This window comes from Takifugu flavidus, chromosome 21 (genome assembly GCF_003711565.1).
Source record: "Takifugu flavidus isolate HTHZ2018 chromosome 21, ASM371156v2, whole genome shotgun sequence".
In the NCBI taxonomy this organism is placed as follows: Eukaryota; Metazoa; Chordata; class Actinopteri; order Tetraodontiformes; family Tetraodontidae; genus Takifugu; species Takifugu flavidus.
In genome coordinates, this window is record NC_079540.1 from 4115783 (window position 1) to 4139213 (window position 23431).

At 46.7% G+C, this 23431-nt stretch overlaps 1 protein-coding gene across 2 annotated transcripts in view; it reads left to right on the plus strand.

Annotated features, from left to right (window-relative positions):
* dlgap3 (discs, large (Drosophila) homolog-associated protein 3) overlaps positions 1-23431 on the plus strand; it is a 71695-nt gene that overhangs the window by 12764 nt on the left and 35500 nt on the right. The window contains exon 2 of one of the 2 annotated variants that reach the window (XM_057020112.1): positions 23297-23357. The exons of the other annotated variant lie outside the window; for it this stretch is intronic. The gene's annotated coding sequence lies outside the window, so the exon portion shown is untranslated. The remainder of the gene's footprint in view (positions 1-23296; positions 23358-23431) is intronic. 2 annotated transcript variants of the gene reach the window in all.

Sequence of the window (23431 nt, forward strand, 5' to 3'; positions counted from 1 at the left end):
CAGCCACTGCGAACCATTTGTCCATATTTAAACATGCAGAGCAGCGCTTCTAAAAACATGCACTCAGAACAAGCTGGCTTTTACCAGCAGAGCCTTTCCCGTCAGCGATGTTGGCGCTCTCGGGCTCCCGCTCCGGGTCTCTGATGGGACGCCCACCTCACACACTTACAGCAGGACGAACACAATCTGAATTATTGAAGAGCAGAAGCAGCGAGATGGAGAGCGAACAAGAAAGTTGCAGCATGAAGGGACGGGAGATTGGTGGCAGACTGGGCTGAAGAACGTGAAGATCTGAGAGGGGGAAATGGCATGGCGGCACTCAGGGAGGACGCATGGCATAAGGGAATGTGTCGACTGAGGACGGAGATGGCGGAGGAGCCGGAAGGGAGAAGAGGCTGGCAAAAAAGAGGGTAGGAAGGTGGAACCACAGCTCTGCCCGTGGCTTTTTTTAGGCTGATGACATGAAGAGGAAGTAGCTAAATCAGCAGCTTTTACCGATATCACCTTTACAAGTGGAAGCATGCATACCCCCACCCCCAAACACACACACACATGCACGCACACATATACGGAGGGAGACAGAAAGAAAAAAACAAAACAACGGAAATAAAAATGAGAAAGTCCCTGCCCCATTTGAGAAAGAGGCACAGTAATGTCTCCTTCTTGCTCAGGTTACGCTGCCCAGTGCTCGCTGGCACTGTCGGGATGTTCACGCTTAATAGCTCATATTTCTGTTTGTGCATGCAGGACATTTGTGTGTGCACGAATGTGCGCACGCACGATATAAACTGGCGAGTTTGCCGGGGCTCTGACTTCCCTTGGCGCTGGCTTTGTATCAGTACCTGAATATGGCTGCAGATCAATGTTCTCCAACACACACACACACACAAACACACACACACACACACAGAGGCTTGTTTGCAGTTTAAACAGCAGGCAGCCCAGATAACAGCCAGCTAATCAAAAACAATGACTAAACTGCCTGAAAACCAAGTGGAACTTGGGTTGCAAACCGATGTGCACAACTCCACAAAATGTAGAGTGTGTTAAGTTAGACTTGAGGATCCCAAGGTACAGATCTGCTATTACAAGGATCGCCATTTCGCCAATACCCTAAAAATGGCTGCATCACAATAACCCTGCTGTTATGTAGATATCACAGCATGGTGCCGCATTGCTCCTGATTGTTTACCTTACTGATTACAGCTTAAAAAAGAAAAAAAAAGCGGAACAGACTGTTTAAGGCCGTTCTCCTGATTGAAACGGTTGCCTGAAAGCCGCCGCTGAGAACATATTTGCCATTGGCCAGCTGCGATGAAGCGCTCCCACTCTGGCTGGACTCCGCTTCACACCCTGCTGCTGCACCACTCGCTTACAAAGCCTTGTGTGTTTAGGGCTTGAGACGAGGTTGGTGCATGATTGTGTGTGTGTGTGTGTGTGTGTGCGTGTGTGTGTGTGTGTGTGTGTGGTGTGTGTGTGTGTGTGTGTGTGTGTGTGTGTGTGTGTGTGTGTTTCATCAAGCCGCATGAAATAGTGGGAAATAATTAAAGGGTGAATGGAGTGAAGTGGAAAAGTAGATGAGAAACAGCGACGCATGAAAGAGGAGGAGAGAGCGAGGGAGATATCAAGCGATAACGCTTTAGCAAAAGTAAGGAAAGCGAGTGAGGCATGTGGCATGAGCCGCTGCTGGTCACCATGGCAACCCTTTAAAGGCCGATCCCCAATGCAATTAGAGTGGCTTTGAAGCAGCCAGTTTGAGGGCAGAGAGTATGAAAAATAAGGCAGAAGAGAGAGAATTAAGGCACTGAATAAATACAAACTGCCTATTAGGTGGTCGCCTGTTCCCGGTTTAGGACTGAACGTTTGTCGTTTTTCAGCCGCGCTTATGCGAATTCAAATAATGAAGAAGCCCTGGGCACGGCGTGTTTGCATCTGCTCATCTGCATGGGAGTCATTTATGGTGAGAAATATTACCGGCTGTAGGATCCAAAGGTAAAATCAAACCGCTGCGCCTTGAAATACATCAACAGCGTATGTGAGAGAGAGACAGAGGAGTCAGAGGGTGGATTCACCACAGAATGAGTGGAGGAGGACTCGTGCCCAGGCCACCGAGGTGATGTTATCAATTAAATTTAACCGCAGAACTTGGAAGTATTATTGCTGGCAATCCTCTTCAGTCCTGTCTAAGCCCATTAACTACAAAAGAGCAGTGTATCCACCGAAAATGAGCGCCACTATCTTGGGTGCACACGCGGCCTGACGAGTGTTTGCGCCTGCACTGCTGCTGAGCTGCTTTTTACGGTTTTCGCGGCCACGGTGACACGTGGATCTTCCTGTAATAATAAGCTTTGTGTCTGTCCATCCTGTGATAATCTCTCTGATTAGTCCTCGCCCTCATGGTGGAGCGGTGATTGGGTGGCTTAAGGCTTTTCAGGCCACTTGGAAAAAAAAGGCTTTTCAGACCTCTTGAAAATTGCCTTTTACGACAGCTGAGGGGGCTCGATCAGCCAAATCTGGCTTAGTACATAAATAGTGCATTCGTATGAAAAGGGTGATATATATCAAACACACCCCGGGGTGATTTTCATGAATAGGTGAAATGGGTTGCTTAAAACTTCAATCCTCTTTTCATCCGATGACTGTTCGGATTAGCTCTAACCGCTGCGATTCGACCCCCGATCCCCCGTGCACACTGGACAGGTTATCAGTTTGCTGGCACAGGCAATTTAGAGACGCTAATCATCAAATAATGGGCACGTCTCAGGCTCGCTGGAGCCAGCCAGAGTGCTGGGATAACTGCAGGGAAATGCGTCAAGCCTGGGAAGTTCTTTTCCTTATCGATACCCAATATCTGACTGTCAGGGTGGTCAAATCGGCCGAATTGAGCCGTAAATCTACAACTAAGCAACCGACGGTGGGTCCCCTGTTGGCAGAAAGAAAAAGGGGCCACATATTGATTAGCACTAGATTCGTATTGGCGATCACTCCTGACGTCGACCCCTCGAGCTGCGGTCTCGGACGGGAGGGACGAGGATATTTTTCATTGCACATCCAGGGCAGAATGATGACTTGTATTGCGGTCACAGCCCGCTGAGAGTTCATAATATAGCATTTGCACTCCACTGCCCTGATCTTGTGACCCCCAAAGGGAATTGATTTCTGCCACTCTGCTGCCCTTTCGTATGTCTGTTGTCTCTCAGGCTTTCCTTCCTTCTCATTTCAGACTCATTTGTCCAACTTTTTCCCCCTTTTCATCTACCATCTTGGCGTTTTCTTGTGCACGCACGTGGAAAACACCTTTCCTTTTCCCCCCCAGTCTTTTTCGCTCCTTGTCTTTCATTTAATTAATTTTTCTTGCTTTTCCCTCTTGCCTTTGGCTCTTTCATCGGGCCTCCATCTTTTATACAGTGTCTCAAAGCCACCAGCTATAGCCTTTGCTTTGCAAGTCATCCATAATCTGTCCCTAATTTGGACTGGTGCTACTTTTCCTGTATGGACCCTCCATCTGTCTCGTCGCTCCAGCGTTTTCTTTCGATCTTTACTCTCACTGTCTTGACTTCTCTTCCCCTGGATTTCTTATTTCCCAACCTTCTGCCCTCTCTTTGTGCCATCACTGCCAGATGGTATCCCTTCCTTTTCTTCGCTGTCTCTGTTTATTGGAATCATGTCCTTAACTATCAGCATCTTCTCTCATGACCTCCACACGCTGACACGCAGCAGCTGGGAGGACGTAACGTTTGAGTCTGAGAATACAAAATGAATTTTTATCTGTCTCGGTATTTCCAGCCCCAAATATTTATATGCAGTGAATCCCAGGAGGGTTTGTCTGCTGCAAAGAAATATTAGCTTTGACTAAATTGAACGTATATTATTCAACGCAGGCTAACAATCAGCCCCCCCCATTCATTATTGAATAGGTTAGTTCAGTTAGTTAAAGCTTTTCACAACTGCCCTTTTGTGTGAATTATTTAGCATTTCCAGAGTGTAAGCCCCCAGTATAGGCTTGGACTCATTTGATCTGACACCTTTTTCTGTGATGGTGACCTTTGACCCTCACACCCACTGCCCTGACATTTATCACGGGCTTCATTTGGTGAAACTGCAACTTTTACCCGTGTCTTCCAACTGACGCGGTTAAAAAGGACACTAGGGAGGAACCATGGGAGCCCTGCTGTCACAGCACCTCTGGTCAGAATTTAATCCCAATTTAGAAGAATTTCACGATGGTTCAAGTCAGGTAGATCAGCCGCTCACGCTCAGGCGTTTTACGTCACCTGTCTGTGGCTGCAGGCAGATTTCCATGCGTCAGTCTGGTTGTTGTTCACAAGAAAGTTGTGCAGACCTAATTAAGCCTGTATGTGATGGATGACATCCAGCAGCCACTGGAAACGCCAACTCAATATGATGAGTCCAGGCTGCAATATCAGCACAGGACAAGCACGCAGGATACTGGCGAAGCTGTGTGCATGGAGGGATGGAGCCTTCAAAAGTGCCGAATCGGGAGGTCCAGGCCTTCACTGTGCCATTTAATCTCCCTGTCATTATTGAGCCAGGCCTGCATCCATCTGCCTATGCGTTCCTTTGCCTCTGCCATTATTACATATCACATACATTAGAAGACGGATGACACTCGGCCGGCGGAGAGTCGCTGCCCAGAAGAGAGATTGGACGGGAGGGGAGAAAGATGGATGGAGACGCAGACAAAAGGGTCCACAAATGAGCAGGAGGGCAGCGAAGATGTGATGAGTTCTTTGAATCGGTGGGTGGCACCTCCATACGTCGAGGGAAATTACATCCTGTGCGTCACCCCGACAGGTGCTGCGGTCAACGCCACGGAGTGAGTGAGAGACAGAGGAGGCGTCAAAAATTGATGCGTCCTACTTACACCAGCTGAGCAGAGAGAGAGAGATGTTTGCTTTTGGATAGCGAACGAGTCGGGTTGTTTTGTTTTGTTGCTTCTCTATGTGTGTGGGTGTCTTTCTGGAACCCATTTAGCCATGCGTTCGGATGCACACAGCTTCATAGGCTTGGTTACATTTGCCTGTCGTCAGCTGTTGCCCAACTGATCTAGAAGTTATCGCGGCAACCTGGACCGAGGCCTAAAGGCGGTCCGCGCTCTGAGTCTCTCATTAGCCCTTCGCGCACCATCCAGCCCTGTTCGACCGAACGGAACACTTTATCTGCCGCTTTATTCAAACAAGATGGGGAGAAGGGCCAGTCCCAGAATGAGTCAGCAGAATGGGAACCAGTGCGTGTTAATCAAAGCTACCAATCTTCAGAACATCCAAGGGGCCAGGTCGCTTGAGCTGGTTTTCTCTGAGGGCTTCCTTAATGACCAAAAAGGATTTACAGAGGTTAAGTTGCACGCCATGCTGGGTATTGAGCCTTTGAATTAATGCTGTTCTCAGCAGCCAGTTTAATGTGATGCAGTGACCATGGCTCACCTGAGGGATGACAGTACAGAAACCCACATCAGTGTTTACCTTATCCGCTCCGAAGCGCTCCAGGTATGACCACAGAGCTCTCCCATTACTTTTGTCATTACCAGAGACATTACTTCTGCAATCCGATACTTTGAGTTAGTAAATATGTGATTTTTTTTAGGATCATGAAGGGCCAGTGAATGCCTAAAACACAGATGAAGGAAGTGGAAAGATTGCATGTATAAATGCTTATTGACAGAATGACAGAGAAAACCTCCCACTTTGTTCAAAGCCAAGAACAATAACTAAACAAATTGAATGTCACAGGGTATTTAATGATGTATTACCAAGGTAACAGGTAACGTGCGTACAGAGCAGCGGGGCTGGTGCTTATTTTATATACCGACTTGTTTGATAACCCCCCCGACACGGGTTAGTTTAGATGGTAGAGGGAAACCGCTGATTCAGCGAACAATTCTGTCCAATATTTATCCTCATTGACCACCATTCTTTAAAAGTGGATTGCCATGAAAAGAATTGTCTCCGGGAGGAAGCAAAGCATGCTGGGTCATAAGAAGAACACAGATAGTAATAGTTGCAAATGTAGCGTGCGTGTGCGTGTGTGTGAAGGTTAAAGTTAAGCGTTGCCAAAGTCGACCTTCTAGTGCTCAAACGCTCCTCATTGTTGACAGCTCATGGTTTCATCATCCATCCCTCATTTCATCTTTGGACACACTACCTGTCACTCCTCTGTCTTCCTGCACCCTTCCAGGTGACTCCCACCTCCAATTAGAAGACAAGAGGAGGCCGTCCAAAGAAAGGCGGAAGAGGGTTATTTAGTGAACCAAAAAGTGGGACTTTAGGGGTCACTTCTGTTGAACATGACAAAAATTCCAAGACACTATTTTGTCTCTGAGCCGCTGTCCTCTCCACATCTCATTTTAGGATTTAAATGAGCTCTTTTCAGCTGCAGAGGAAATACTCCAGTGTTCCCATAATCCTGTGTATGCAAGATTGCAAGTGAAATGGTCACTTTCTCTCTCTGCCACACACACACACACACACACACACACACACACACACAGGGACTCTCTCTCTCTCTCTCTCTCTCTGCCCTCCACCCTCACCCAAATATTTAAATCCAGCTACCAGGCGCCGCTGCTGCAGGTGTGTCCAATAACCTGCAGAGAGGGTGTGTCAGACTGTCACAGACTCTGTTGTGGCCCCAGAAGCAGGATTTCGTGCAAGGATCGGTTTTTTTTTTAATTTTTGAAAGACTTCCAGAGCTTTTGGCCTTTTCATCTCCTGCAGTTCTGGTCCAAAAACAAAATGAATGAGGCTGTCAGTCAGACTTTGAGCCGGTCTCCTCAACATGCTGTGATTATATTGTCACTTTGATTGACTCTGAATGGATCATGCAAGTGATGCAGATGAGGAGAGTCCTGCCGAAGCGTACCGTTTTCCAATATATGCAGATAGTAATAAGGACATTTAACTTCTTTTCTAAGCCAGGCTGTGCTTTTCTCACCAACAACTATAATGAAAAATGCAAATATTGCAAAAAAAAGGTCATATGTTCTAATTATAGACCAGTATTAGTTGTGGCCTATTACCAACTGACGGCATCATATTACTAAAGCCCTAAAAGGCATCAAAGTATCAGTAATAAAATCTGAAGGAAATAACAACCCCGACACAAAGGACTTTTTTTTGCTCCTCAATTTTTGCCAATTTATCAGCTGCCTTTGGTAGATACTAAATGGACTCTGGACAGCTTCCTCATGTTCAACCTTTCAAGAGGTGGTGTAAGAATGTGAGGCGTAATTGAAGGAGAGCTGAAGTGCACATTCACTTGTCAGCGCTTCCTCACTCGCTCTAAAACAGCCAATTTTACTGCCCTGGAAATAAAATCTGCCCTTCCTTGGATTTGCTAGACATACCGGACCCGGTCGGTGCCAAGACACCTAAAATATGAAATAGCAAAGGAGAGAATTGGGATTCCCACCTTCATCCCAAACAGACGATCCTAAAAAAACTCAACCCACCCATGACAGCTGCAATTTTTCTACCTACATCAACGTCATCATTGTCCTGGATTTAATTACCGACTGCTATAAAGCTAAAGGCGACTCCTCGTTCTCCGCCTAATTGCGGTTAAGGGCGGGCTGTTTGGCATCGCAGACGGCATTTCTTTCTTTTTCCGTCTATGGTTTGGCTGAGCCGATAAGACTTTGTAAGAGGACAACAAACAGCTTTAATGCTTTTCAAACCGACTTCAGACGAAGACGCGTTTGGAAGAGTGCAGCTTGGATGGAGGGAGGCCAGGCAAAGTTTTTGCCCGCAGTTTGGGAGTCAAACAGCAGTCACCCTGTCAGAAGTGGACGGGATGACATGTGAACACACACACAGAGCCACACACACACACTTCCAGAGAGAAGGGGGGGGACCTCGGATCCCCAGCTACTGCCAAAGCTGGCTGTCAAAGTTTAATTGGCCAACGTGTCAGGAGAGAAAGAGGAAATATACGGGTTTGTGGACACCACCCTCCATGCTTTCAGGCCCGCTGAGGATGTCTTCAAGCCTGGCTGTCAGTTTAGTTTCATTTCTCCGTGGCGTTAATCAGCGGAGAGATGCTTGACGCGGCTCTCCGAGGCGTCTGAGCGCTTACCTGCGAACGGTTGGGGAAGTCTGAGAAGCGGCCACTTTAGCACCTCAGTCCAGGTTTCAGGTCGGGACCACAAGACTCGTCACAACATCACAGCCTTCGTGAAAATGTGGCGGAGATGTAGCGGCTGCCCGCCGAGCCCCCTCGTAATGGCTCCCAGCATGAGCCAGCAGGAGAGAGGGAAACAACGCTGCCATTTGGGTCGGGAGGAACGGAGAAGGGGCTCGGTACTGAATTATATATGACACACAACAAGAAGGCTTGTTTTAAAAAAAAACAAAACAACAACGACAAAGAAATGCGGCTGAAAATGTGCACCAGCTGTGCAGATAAAGATTAGAAGCTGCTCAGTACCGCAGAGACTGAAATGTTGGGAGGGGGTTACAGACGGGGATGGGCAAAGTCTCATTTGTGCCGTTTTAGCTCAGCACAGCTGGCGGCACCGATGGGGCGGGGGGGGGGGGGGTCGAAGACATGGAGACAAGAGGAGAAGGTGGAGAGATGTCTGAAGGTGCCCTGTGGCAGCTGCCTCACTGCTCGATCATTTGCTGGGATTAAAACACCAGGAAACTTTGATAATATTGTGGAGCAACGTTCACAAACACGTTGGCGCGGAGGGTTTCATGTACAACAACATGTTTACATGTTTGTTCGTGCGCACAAACCAACGCAGGCATGTAAAGGGGAGGAGCGCTCCCTGAAGGAAAGACTGCATTCCTCCCCTGTCGATATTGCTGCTACAAATCAGACCTCCTACACACACACACACACACACACACACACAGTCTCCATTAACTGTGGGAAAGTTTTATAACCCATCTCTGCTTCATACAGTCCCTCAGCTGGGCCTTCAGAAATAACTCTGCACGCACCTTCTGCTTATGCCTGCATTTTCTTTGAACGTGCACGCGTGCGCTCGCGGCTTGTGGACACTCAGGTGTTGCGTAAGTGCGTATTTGCTGATCGCGGCCCGTGTCAGCGGCAAACACGTCGGCTCTGACGCTGCTGCCATTTGAGGGGCCTTTAAACCCAAAACGAGGCCCCATCGTGCATCTGTGATGCGTCTGGTGACCTTTTTTTTGGCTGCTGAAGAGCAAAGCGGGATTTCGCAGCCAAAACATAAAGTGCAGCTAATGCAGACGAGAAATGGCCCACAGGAGGTCACACAGCAGTCCAAGGGACATATATCGTCCTGTTGTCCAAATGAATTCATCTCGGTAAACAGGTAAAGACTGTGTAGCAGATGGAGACCACCCACAGTGGTAATGCAACTGGACAGAATGGGGTCAGACTGGGGCAGCACTGCCGTCCACCACAGCTGGATTTCACCCAGCATCAGCCTTAAATTCAAGTATCAGGTCGGCTTTTTGGTTAGTTTTAACGTTGCTAATGTGATTTCCGACGCACCCAGATCTTTGAGGAGAACCGTCATCCTTCGATAATCCCAGACAGGTGAATTTCGAAGGTAGCAAAATTGGCTTTTTCGTTGTTTGATAAAAGTTCATTTCTGATTTCACGCCACCACCAATGAACCGTAACGTTTCTCTATCCATCTATAGAGTCCAGGAGTGAATGTAGATAGACCGGCAAAATTGATTATTGCATTGTTGAAGTTCATTTTAATACAGTCACGCACACACACACACACAAACAGCTTCATAAAAGCATAATTTAAAAAGAATAATTCATCAGTTTAGGCACTGTCAGAGGAGGTTCTGCTCAGATTCATGGAGGCAATATTTTTTAAAAATATGTCATTACCCTTCCTCTGCACTACCGTGTGTGTGTGTGTGTGTGTGTGTGTGTGTGTGTGTGTGTGTGTGTGTGTGTGTGTGTGTGTGTGTGTGTGTGCGTGCAGTAGATCACCGTAGGGAGCTACACTAACCAAGCTCAGATCTCATTCACTCTGCTCCCCGTGGCTCTGCCTCACCAGTCCCGCTCCATGGGGAGAGAGCTTTACTCCAGCAGCAGCGCCGCGGCCGTTGGCGTCATATTGATTCGGTTAAGTGGTCATTTATTTCAATTAGCTAATGAACAGACTGGTTGAGCGAGATGGAGACAGGGGTCATCTGACTTGGTCACGCGCAGAAAGCAGCGAAGGCTGCTCCTTTTGGGCGCTCTTCCTGTGCAGGGAGCAATATTAGGAGGCACAAAGTGAATGTCAGAGAAGACGGAGGGGAAAAAAAGATGCAAAGATCATCGCAGAGAATTTCCAGACCGCTAACGTCATCTCAAAAGTCTGGGCCGTCTGTCATCTCTGTCATCAGCTTCATTTCCATTTTTAATGGCATCAATATTTTAGTCTCTCCTCTAAAGTTTGGATTTATCCACTTGTTAAAGGTCTGGCATCACGATGAGCAAAATGGGAGCCATCTCAAAAATGTACGAAAGCATTTTCCATTTGGTCCAGGCGTCGGCATCAGCCTGATTAATTACCTTCAGCGGCCGATAACAGAGGCAAGAAAAAACTCCTGCAAAATCGAGGGCTGCGTTTGAAGCTCAGGCTGAATTCCTGCTGGTCTAAACATTTTATGAAGCATTTCAGGACCACAAACATCATCCTTGTGATACGGCAGAGCCCTCTGTTGTATAACATAATCCAACAGTTCTTTTTAGCGCTGATATGTGGCATTGGGAGCTTAAAATATCGTGTTTCACGGGGAATGTGAACTTCAAACAATGTTTGAAGCGATGTAAGCAGATGGTTAAGGGGGGGAAAAATGGCAGGGTTGGAAATTAAGAATAAAAAATTCATAGCCAGTGCCATTAAAAAGAACATTTTGGCGTTTTAATCCCAAAAGTAAACATGATAATGATGATCACTATTGATACGTTTGAGTAAGGTATCCCGCAACCTTGCGCACAAATATGTATTTTTTTGAAGATAGAGAAGAAAGGCAGCAAACTGTAAAGACAGAGCTGGAAAAACTCTGAACCGTGTGGAGAGGGAGGCTCAGCAGAGCAGATGGTTTCAGAGCTTTTGCCCGAGGCGCTTCATACTCAATGAAAACACTAAAAGAGAGAGATGGGTAGAGAGTGGAAGCGCTAACTACTCATCAGCACTTCCTCTCCTCTGCTTCGGAAACATAGGGACAGGAACGTGGAGGAGTTTTAACAGCCATCGCCAACACCGCGCCATGTTAGCTAACCTCACAGCTCAGAGCAACCACAGCTGACACTTTGGATCCTTCACCCCATCAAATATCTCAAATATTATTTCTCATCCCTGCCTGCAGACTCAAAAAAGTGCAGATTTTTCCCATTTGTGGAGCAGTGGGAGGGAAAAAAACTGCATAAGGATCCTTTTAAAAGCTTCAATAATGACACCGCGATGCCAATTAGCATGCTTTTGTTCACATTTTTAGCTCATTTATGCATCGCAAATTGCGTCAACAATGGCAGCCTGAGATTCGTAGATGTTAATGTAATGCTGATATTAAAGTGTTTACATCCTGCAATAATGGGTGTAATAATAATGGAAACACAAGCAACATGCGTTAATGCAATTAGGTCTCACTCTGATTGACCTCCTTCACGTATAGATACTGTCGTCATGTCAGTTAGCTCGTCTTTTCCAAGTACGAGCGAATCGGGGTTAATGCTGGTCATTGCTGCCATTTTGACTTCCCTGGATGATGTAGTCTATACAAATGCTCACATGTTGTGCTCATCTGTGGGACACAGAATAAGTGTGTGTGCATGTGTATGTGTGAGAGAGAGAGAGAGATGGGAGTCTTGCCATCTGTTCTGTCATGCAGTTCATTGAGCTTAAAGCCCATTGCAGCATTTAGTGGTGCCCACACTACTGACACCTGATGGATTCGTGTGTGATCAAGAGCCCCCTAAATAAGAAGGCATGACCCTCTCTCATATCTGTCGGCACAAGTGCTGAGTAACACAGAAATGTCTGCTCAGAGGCTCATCCAAAGGTGAGGGGAAGGGCTCTCCAGCAGTCCTTGACGTTACCTCGACAATAAAAGCACTGTTAATGGCACAGAGTAAACTCCAGAGTTATCACCAGTCACAATACTCTATACAGGACAGTTCAGTATGGTGACTGACCCTGGGATGGGTTTCTTTGGCCGCACTGTCACTTTGAGCCCATTTACTCAATGGTTATACACTCGAGAGGCAGACAAAAAGCAGCAATTGGTTTTATGCCACCATTTTGAGCAGTCAGTCTGCCCCCACCCCCCATCCCCCACCCGTCCTTCTCCTGATGGCTTGGAGGTTGCCACTGGAGTGTCATGCCCAAAAGCCAGCGGACAGCTTTGCCCTTTGCAGGTATCACTGCTAATTAGAGACTGTGTCAGTGGACTTAAGAGTGTGTGTGTGCGAGTCTCGCACAGCGTGCATGTGTGAAAGAGATATATGAGCCTCTTCACCGTCACAAAGCCCTCAGCATCACTTCCAGGTGTGTGACATGTTTAAAACACTTCTTTTAACAATGCAGACGGTGTTTGTGCTAAGATGGAAGGTGTGTCGGATCAGTCAAAGTTCTCTCCTAATACTTTTGTCTAAATGTGTCGATGAAACCTTGCCTTTATACTGTAAAGCACATTTAAGATGAAGCAGCCACTTAATGTAGTCCAGTTAATTGCAAAAATGTGTATAATTCTCAGTAAATTATCACTCTTACTGTGTTAGGAACTTGTACCCTGAGACTGTTTTGTTCTTTGAAGCTCTGTGGCGGGAATAGGTTAATAGCCTTCCATTTTTTATTTGGGAGTTTATTAGATTGCATAAACTGTGTCGAGGCCGGTTAATTTTATGTATGAGAGCTTAAAAACCGCGATAATCTGGAATAGTCTACATAATGGTGAGCATAAATTTACAAAGGCATCACTTGAAATTAATATCATAAAGGGACGCACCCATTATGGAGCTTACTGAAATGCTCTTCTGCGCCGCACTCTGAGGTAGAGAGGAGCAATTTTTATATCCTTTACACCCTAAACGCCTTTTCTAACATCTATCACACCACTGATGGGAATCAATTAAAACGGGGTGGGGGTGAGGGAGGGGGGGGCTATAATTCACATTTGAGCATGCTTCAAAATACAACGGAATGGATACCGCCTTTAACTTAGCCGACCAGTCTTTTATTGTGTCATAAAAAGCTGTAAACTGTCAAATTCTCATTCAGGTTAGCTTCACAGCGGTTCATGCCTGTACTTTAGCTCCAGGCAAGATGTCAGTGCTAGCTAACATTGGCGTTCACTCCCTTTTTATGAGTCATCTGAGCTTCACTGTCAAGGCTAATAACAAGCGCAGTCCTGCTTGTCCTTATTTTGACAGTCTCATCTTGAATCAACAAGAGAATTTGTAAAATATCTTCAATGTTACTGTCAAGTTAGCACGCAGCTGCTTTCGATGCATATCAGCTAAAGAGAGGAAGCTGCTATTGTCAGTGAACGGTTAAATGTTGTCAGACTCTGTCTCCAGTAGGAGAAGACCCATCAGAAAATGGAACTCATCACCAAAAAAGTCTCTTTTTTTAATCTTTTTGCCCCCATATTTGGGCTTTTTTTGGCAACAATATTGGCATCCCAGAGCAACCGTGGGCAGCCATCACTGTAAACCGTGTGCTTGTGGGGAATACAATGGCTGAAGCAGGGCCAGGGCTGTAATTTTAAGGGCAATGTTCCTTCTTTTGGGAGAACCTGATCGAGTCCATTATGATGGGTTTGCGCCCGGGCTTATATCAAATTACCTTCGAGTGGCAGCCAGGCCACATCAAGATGGCAGCCGCTTTAATGGATTACAGTTCATTGTGTCTGACAGCCCTCAGGCTGCTGGCAGATGCAACCCAGCAGAGTATCTTTAAAAAAAGGTGTAAAGAAGGACTCTATGTTTGGGTTTTAGGATTTAGTCGTGGGCTTAAACATCATACATTCGCACCAAAACACTGTTTGCAACAGGGAGCCAGCCTAATTTTTGGTTTTTCCAAGCGTAGACACACCAGGAGCGACATTGCCTCTCGGCAACAGTAAAACTGGCAACAGTAAAATAAATGTTCCCTCCAGGATTTTATAATTCTATGATTGCAAAAAAAAAAAAAAATGTAAATTCAAATCCACCCCACGACGTTGAGGCGGCTCGGCGGCGGGTGCCAGCGCCTCTTCTGCAAACACGTCCAATCACGGCTGCTTCCCGTAGCGTCTCCCCAACCCGCGCAAAGCACTCGGATGCGAGCCGCCAAACACGGCGCATTTACCACGCCGTCATTATTGCGTTTGTAAATGTGCAACGCAATCTGCAAAAGCGCCCCACAACACATTTGGCAGAGAGTTTTTCCAGGATAATGGCCCTCATATTTTGCGACGGAAATGCACCCGTGATGACTAAAAAGGGGGAAAAAACTGATTCCTGATGTTTGATGTATTAAAAACACTTGGTGCAGCATCATGGTGGTGTAGTAAAACCTCTCCAAGAGCGACTGTAACAGAGAAATCTGTATATCATCTTGTAACTTACGTGGATCTTGTATCCCATATGTGTATCTGCTGTTCTTACTCATGTGGGTCAAAGGTCAAAGCTACACACCGTCTCTACCCACAAGCCCACTCATTCACACAATGGGTGAGATCGTAGCTAGACACTCTTCAAGACTCTCCGGCATTCCAAACACGATCGATTCCACTGAGCCGTGGAAAGGTGAACAGAAATTTGAATATCCTCTAATTGACATTAGGGCGCGGTTGTTGCCGCCATGCATGGCCGGTTCGGGCTGGTGTTGAGCGACGCGCCTTCAGTGAATTAATGAAACGACAAGCTGAGTTGAGCCCTCAAAGCCCCCCCTATTATGTAAGAGATGGTGCATGAGCGTGCACAGGCGTTCTTCACCCACCCGGTAATATTCCCATGCGGCCTGGGTGCTGCTGAGTGGACACGGAGGGAGTGAAGAGAGGCAGCAGTGCAAACCCCCAGCGATGTTATGCGAGGCCGCTTCGACAGCGCGCACGTCACCGTTTCTAGTGAGCTACTGTAGCTGGTGAACGCGTGTAAAGAAAGATGAATTTAAAATGAGCGGCATTGTGTGCACTGCTCGCAGGAAGCGAGATCGGCTCTGACAGCGTTCCCTGTCCGAGCCCGTGTTTGTTTTTAATGTTTCGGGGGTTTGCACGGGACTCCCAACGCTCGTGTCCGCACACTCTCAGCTGCTGGCCGCCGGGAGCGGCTGTGAAATTCCCGACGCCCCCGAGTCAGAGTGGAGAGAATGCACATGAAAAATTGATGAGCAAAATGTGGCACGTCGTTATATTGGAAATCTAAGCGCGTGATTGAGCCAGAGATAGCTGCTGATGACGCGTGAAAAAGGGGAGATTATGGCGCGTCTCTGTGAACGCGCCGAGCTGCTGACAGCGCCGATGTTCATATTCCGTTTAATGAGCAGATCTCGGGATTAACAGTGAACTCTAATGAGAAACAACGCGTTGGAGGGTGCACAATAAGTTCAGACCTGCTCCTTTTGCTGCAGATTAAAACGCCGCGAGTCCCGATGATATCTGAGGCGCTCGGCTTCAGATGCCCGCGATGACCTCTGTGTGAACCGCCTGTCGCTCCTCCGGAGGTGTGCTGTGGTTTCACTGGAGGATTCGACGCCTGCTGACACAATTCTATCGTTTCTGTCGGCAAAGTACATCAATTTATCCCTTGATTCCCGCAGCTGTGACTCTGTCCTCCGTCCCAGGGTTTCATTCATTGAGATTTTAACGTTGCTTGTTTTTTGTGTGTGTGTGTGTTACAACGGCAGCGAAATGTAAAGAAATGCAGTTTTTTATAGGTGGCCTTTGCGTCCAGCGTCCTAAGTGCTTCTGCTGGATTTGTTCTGCTCTCTGGAGCTCGACGAGCCTTTTGTTGGAAGCAGATGGCTGCGTCGTTGCAGGTTGGGAGAGAGCATCAAATAATCCTGTTGGAATCATTGTTCGCACCAACGCTCCGGAAGCCCTCATTTGGCTCCATCCACAGAGGTGAAGGTGTTTGCAGCAGGCCGACATTGTACATCCGAACACGGAGTTAATGCATTAACCTTCAGGACGATCCGCAATCACACGCCGCATAATTTAGCTCTTAACACAAAATGGGGCTATTATTGTTCCGTTAGCCAGCCGCGGTGGCGGCGGCGGCGGTGATTCGTTTATATGAGGATACGTGAAGGTTGAACCTGTGCTGGGATTTCAAATGTCAATCGCAAATGTCATTTGCATGGAGATGTTTGTCTGCCCAAAGAGCAGAAGGGATTCAGTCACGAGCACTAAACGCTCCCTTTTTACAGGCCATAATCTGCGCATCATTCACATTTTTATTAGAATAAACAGGAGCGACGGCTACAATCTGCCACTGACCCTCTGCAAAGACATAAAGGGATCCTCCGCTGTAATTTAATAGATGGGTGGTGGGGAGGGGGGGTCCCTCCACGTCTCCCCCACAGATCTTAATGTACCAAGATAGATTCTTTAAGATCGCAGCCAAACAGTCCAGCAGGAGCCTCACAGAACAAATTTCACACTAATCCCTGTATTGCTGAAGGGCTACAAGCCAAGCAGCAAAGATGGCACAGCCCAGATCGTAAGAGGGGAGATGAATTACCTCTCTTGTTCAGCTCTTTCATTTTTTTTTTACTTTCTTCGTGGCTGTTTGCGAAATTCTCTCTTTCTTTAATGTGATTGCTAATTTTCTTCCCAAGCATTTCTACTTATAAGGATGTTTTTCCCCTTTTTTTTCCAATAACCTTTCAGAACATTTCTCTACAATTCCAACATGGACGAGGGGAAAAGGGGCCGACTGATTGATTGAATCAAAGGAAAATAAGATTCTGTTTCTCTGCGGTTGGTCACCAGTGTCACAATTATCACCACATGGAATAAGAGAATCATCTCGCTGTAATGATGTGTCCGCTCATGCAACACAACCGCAGCCCGCAGCAATCTGATGTTGACAATTGCCAAGCACACACGCGCCCACACACGCACACACAGGACACTCAGAGTGTGACAGAAAAATTAATGAGAGGGACTGCACGGAAGAGGAAGGAGAGAGAAAGATTAGGAATTATGCCATTTCTCTTTGACAAAAGTCTTAGTGTTGCCTTGCTGCGTTTCGCTAATTAGAGCCTATAGTCGTCCCGCTCTTCAGCTCTTTGTTTGGGTGTGCACGCAGATCTGTTTGACATCTACGGTGCAATTAGGGCCTCTGTGGCCTTGTTTTCCCCCCTGCGGTAATTGCTGTGAGCCGAATATCCGTGTCGGAAAGTTGATGTTTAAATCCAAACCTCCTTTGATACAGATGTGTTTCACATCAGGGCCTGTGTTTGCGAGGCGCTTTGCGTGTATTTGGCATCCATTCTGACACAAAGGTATTGATTATCAAAGGAAAAGGGAAGTACGATCAGAATGGGTGGTTCTTTTGTTCCTACTCATGCTTTCACGTGGTGGTGTGTACAGACGTGGCGAATAAGGGCAGCGGTTACCACGAGATTCCCAAAATCAGCTGTGACAGGGGTGGCCTTTAGCAAAGCTCCATATGATGGGAGTGCTTTACATGTTCCTCTGATAAGGTGAATCCTCAGTCAGCCGATATTGCACCCACCGGGAGCGCGGGCGTAATGTTCCCTCATTTAAAGGTCAGGAGGTTGTTTGTTTCTTCTAAACAAGCGAAACAGAATCAAGGCGACTCAAGAAGCGTAGCAGGAAAAGGCTTTTAAGTTTGAAGGCTTTTGAAATCGGGACGATGCAAATGGGTACAAGCGGCAACAAGCAAAAACCACGTGGGACTGTGGCGTAGACGGAGGGTGGAGGATCTCCGACCGCCTCACACCTGTGAAATAGCTTTGACCAGCATCACAAGCTGCCAGGTTTAGTTAGGTTAGGTTAGTCTCTTTCTTTAAAGAGACTGTCGAGCACATCCCACCTTCTCTTTCCTGGTTACCTTTGTCTTAAGATTTTAAGATTTTTATTGTTTTCCTTGACAGCTGGCCAATCCCTGTCTTATATTTGTGATCTTTTATCTCCTAATAAGCCCGACTATTGCCTGAAACCTTTTCCATTATAGCTTTACTTATAGTGCCAGAATCTTGTCTTGTCTCTCGAGGTAAAGCAGCTCTTTCCATTTCAGCCCTCAGATGATGGACAAACTGTGTTTTCTATTTCGAATCTCGTCTTTATCCTCACTTTTATTACCTGGCCTAGCCTTATTCTTCTATTGGTTTTGCTTTATTTCTGTTTGAGGAGGGAGGAAGCAGCACTGCACCTGGAATGATTTATAGAGGTTGGGTCAGGAGACAAAAGCAAAATAAAACAAATATAAAGGTCTCCTTTTCCCACCCATCTCAGCTCAATTAGCAGCAGCGTGAACAGATACACTCATTTTGGAACAGAAGGGCCATCTAGCAAATAAAGAGGCTCCTCCCACCGCGGCATCGCCCGTGACCTCGTGAAACTCTAGACTTGGCAACAAGGCAGCGACGCATTCAAGAGGAATGTGCTGGTGCTCCTGAATGTTGCAGATATCTCATCGCAAAGCAAAAGAAGGAACCAATTCCCTTGTTTGTCGTTGAAAATTCTGCCAGCGAATTAAAGAAAAACAGGTGCTAGCTAAAGCTGAAAGTTCGGATTCTGAAACATTTTTGCTGCCCCCTTTCCATCCACAAGAGCACAGTGAGGCTAGTCCGGCCAACATCAGCTGAACACAATTTTTCGGTGAGTTATCGAGGTGCCCCAGTATTGCCAGAGGTGTCCTGCTAACGCACGTCTCATTGGTGGCCTCGAGACTCGCTCCGTCAGCCGCACACGTGAATGCACCCACTTATGCCCATACAATGGAGCAAGCCCGCATGCATCATTCATTTCTGTAATCAGTGGGCCGTCAGTGTATTCCTCTAATGATCCATAATGCATTAGCAAGCCTGGAACAGCGTTTCGGGTGACAGGATACCGGTAAAAAATGACACTTCCCGACCTTCCTGTACACATGGACATGCATTTTTTTAAATGTTCCAACACCCACATGCACGTAAAATATTTGTCCACACTTCTGTGAGTAGCTAATAACATGTTTTTCCCTTATTTTGGGGGCAGCATTTCATCACCCTGGTTTCAATCCAGAGAACATGAAGCCAGAGCAACGATGGTGAGGCCCATGTTGTACAAGCTAATAGTGGGAGGGGAAATCCATTTTTCCTGCATCCAGCTGCTGCAAATGTGATCCGAGGGATATTTATGAGCGAGCGAAAGATGGAGAGAACGCAGAAGAGAGTGAGGGAAAGGCTTTGGTACACAGCGAGGTGTCTAGTGAGCCTCACGCAGAAGCTTTGCTCCGTCTGTCTCCACCCTGACAACAGAGACTGAACAGGGTCGCACCCACTGAGAGACGTGGCTGTGCACGCCAGCACACGAGTTCCTGCACATGCATCCCTAAAAGCACATTTCCAATGCATGTATGTACAGCAATGTCACGTCATCTCTGCCGTTCCCTGGTTTATTGGCAATCAATCCAGCCTAACCTTGTATCCGCTTTGACCACTCTGTCTCTCTGCCATGTTCCCCTCCTCCTCAGCTTTCTTTTATTTATGCATGCGGTTCTGTGCCAGCTTAAGAACATCATTCCAATTCAAACAGGCAGAGAGTCTGCAGGCGTGCCTCCAGCTTGTAAATTCATTTGATTTGCGCACCGACGAAGGAGTATAAACCTATTAAGACGAGAGGCGGGTGTTCTGCAGCGCATCCGCACGCTGATAAGAGCGGCGTGCGTCTGCGTGTTTGCTAACAAGATTTTTATGTCCGGCTGCTCATGTTGACGCGATTGGGAGGAGTGACAGGCCTGATGTTTCAGAGGTCATGTGAAGGCCGGGACTGAGGTTATTCTTCAGTGTGATCTCGTGGACTCTCTGTTTGGCCGTAGACGTATTTAAGGTGGCAGGTTTGACTCTGTTTATATCATATATTTAAGAGAGGACAGAAAAAAATCGTATCTGTCGAATATGTCCATTGATGGACAGATGGCTCAGGTTCTCCATTTTCTGAATAGTTCTATAAAATATCTTTTGTATGAATATTAATGGTGACATAACAAGTCAAATTCAGGGAGAATTATTCAATAATCCTGACATTTCCTCTCCGTTCCCTCCACTGTGCGGTTTGTTTTATTGCAGCATGGTTGACTGCAACCTCCATCACTCTTATTTCCGTGGCTTATTCTTTATATGAAACCTTACACTGCTAGACAGTTACTATGACTCCGTTTTGGACTGAAGGTCAGCGCTGTCAAGGTGCTTTTCATTCCAGGCAGAGGATCCTGTTTGTGCATCAGTCAGCTCTTGGTTTTTAACTGGACCGAGTTTGCATCCACCCAATGAAGCATTTCAACCTGCCTCCCCCCTGCAGTCCGGTCAAAATGCATCCTATTGTTCTGCACTCTGAGCCCTTAACTTGAACTCTGCCTGAAAAACATCTATTAATCAAACCCTTTCTTAATCTTAGCTACATTTGCCACCATAGATTACCGAACATTCATCTTTATCGCTGCCGTTTCCTCTAAATTATGACCTCCTGGCGTGTGTTGGTAGAATCTGTGCCATACCATGAGTAGACTCTCAGGAGATGCAGGGAATTCAAAGGTTATTCTAATTTTTCCTGTCGTTTAAGCTGACAGAAAATCCCCTATAGGGGTTTTTCGCTGAGCTGAAGTCAGTGTTCTGTTAATAGGATCTAATTGGAAATGGCTGCTGTTGAAGAAGTTGCTTTGGTTGTCTGAAACTAATCCTCTAGAAATCCTTAGGAAGTATACACAGTTTGGTATATCTTGCAGGACATTGGTTTAGAAGTGGAAAGAAACCTTCTGGAAACTTCTTGAAAGAGTGCTATATATGCCCACGTCCTTTAATCCTTAGTAGGCTGTTGAGATATATGTCCAATTCTACATTATTACTTTAATAGCCTACACATTTGAGTTTCTTTTTTTCTTTTCTTTGCAACTTCTGAAAGCAACCTTTCTAGAAAATTGGTGCTCTGGAATTGGAGCTGTACGTGCATGTGTCCGCCCACACACGTCTTCAGCTACCACAACATTTCACCTTGTTCGTGAGCCTGAAACTACTTAGAAAGTTGCTAACTGGCTAACAAGTTAGAAGAGAACCTCAAGTTTTTTGTTCCCTCCTTATGCAGTCCCACTGCGGTAAATGCTTTCACTACAGCTCTCTTTGTGTCTTGATTGCAGTGGTCAGGCCAAACCTGTCCTCCCCTGGCCTGGTATGAACTGGCCTTGCTGCTCTGGCCCTGTAGGGACGTTCTTGGCGCATGTCTGGCCCTAATTAATGCCTCTACTGCAGTCTCTTATTAGACAGGGAGATGGAGAGTCAAAGTGAGAGGGAGAGAGCCAGAGAGAGAGTCAAGTAGTAAAAGGGACTATCAAATATTGATTGTATTTGCATAAATAGCTGCAGCTGTTAAAAGGCCTGCATGATCCCATTTACTGGTTTTACCGTCTCTGAGCATGTGTGGGGAGGGAAAGCGTTACGGCCGGCATGAGCGAGAAAATTGGCAGTCAGAGCCAAGAGAATGCAAGGATTTACCCGCAATGCGACATAGTATCGGGTTCTCGATCCAAAAATCCCAAAGGCTACGCCACCGCTTGTTCACTTTGTGATTTGCACCAATTATTGCCCCATTAGAGACTCTATTGTGGTTAAATAGAGAGAAAATGATTCTACTCTCAATTGGAATTCAATGGGAGAAAACACGGCACAAAGCTCCCGACAGGTGGAGATCGGTATTTTAGACGCCCTCGGTGAGTTCTGACACCTGAGTCACTTAAACGTGGCCTTTAAAGTGCGTTGGACGCACCATAGTTCACGGCGGAAAATCAGAAAATAATGTCATTGGCTTCCTTCTGTATTTTTCTGAGGCTGTTACCTGTCATCTCTGCTTTATAGGTCATATATTTTTGTATACTTCACTAACACTGCGGATGCCATTTGTTCCACACTATATTTATGTCAGAGGTTCGAGACTATTTCCACGATTGATTTTTGAGCAGGTCCCGTACAGCATGAGGTGGACCTAGAGCGACTCACTTGCACCCTCTGATGCATTGGTGTTGGAGTAGCTAACAGGTAGGCGGAGGGAGCTTGAAGGCTTTTCTCTCCCCTGACAGTTCAAAGACATCATGTAGGTTTGTGCGTCTGCATCTAAGTCCGCCAACTTGGATGTGACAAGGCGTGCCCCCCCCCCCTATTTTACAGTATAACAGATTTTTGTGTGTGTGCGTGTGTGAAGAGAAAGGCTAGCCGAGCCGATCAGTGTCCGCACCGAGGGCTTTGTCACAGCTGACCTATATTAGATGAAAGCAGCTGGATCGGTGGCCTGCAGGGACGGCGAAAGAGTTGTGTTCTAATTATCTCTGCGGCTAGCTAGCGACATATCACACCCACACATAGACACACAGACACACTTTTCAGCAAATCAGTGTGAGCTCGCAGGAGCAGCTGCCGCGCTCCACTTCACAGACGGCGATGGAAAAATCTTGCATGTAGAATTCGGCGAGGGCGTGGACCCTCATAGAACACCATGCAGACTGAGATCCTTGGGCGGTCGTGGGCTGCAACCGCAGGCGTCGCGGTTGCGTTTAGTTTTTCGTGAAGTTACAGAGGGATGCGCTGCAAAAGCGCCGTTTTTGCCGTTCGGCCTTGGAAGCGCAGTCATGCGTCCAGTTCAAGTAATTAACTTTGCGCATCACCAATAATCGGCAATGACGTGTGACAATGAAAAAGGAGCCTCGTGCAAACAGCTGTGGAGGTACAAGGAATTCTCTATTAGCATAGCATCCTTAGTCTAGGAGAGAAAAGTCTGATTGATCACGTGCATTTTATTCCTTTTGGAGCTAATTGGATGCAGCATATAGCAATTAAGCTGTACAGCCATCAGTCATCCCTTCCTCTCCTCTCCTCCCATTGTTTACCCCATACATTTTCTCCTCTGTCTCCAATGAGCCCTCCCTTGTCTCTGCTCATATCCTCCTGTCATTTCTCCATTTGTGGGCCCCGGCGCTCACAGCGGCAGGGCCATATTAGCCAGTCAGCCACTGGAACTTCTCTTTGGATGAACAAGCATGGCCCCACATTTTACACCCCATTGAATATTCACTGCCAAGGATTGTTTTACATGTTTCCTTCTTCTCTGATGAGCTGCTCCCTTTTTTCCTTCATCTGCAGTGTTTTGAACTTCCTCCTTTCCACCTGAAGACATGGGGCCCCGTTTTCTGGCGAGACTGTGGTGAGTAGAGAGACATGCACATACTTCCTGCAGCTAGTTGTCACCTGCACCTTTAAGTGTTAATCCCACTTCCG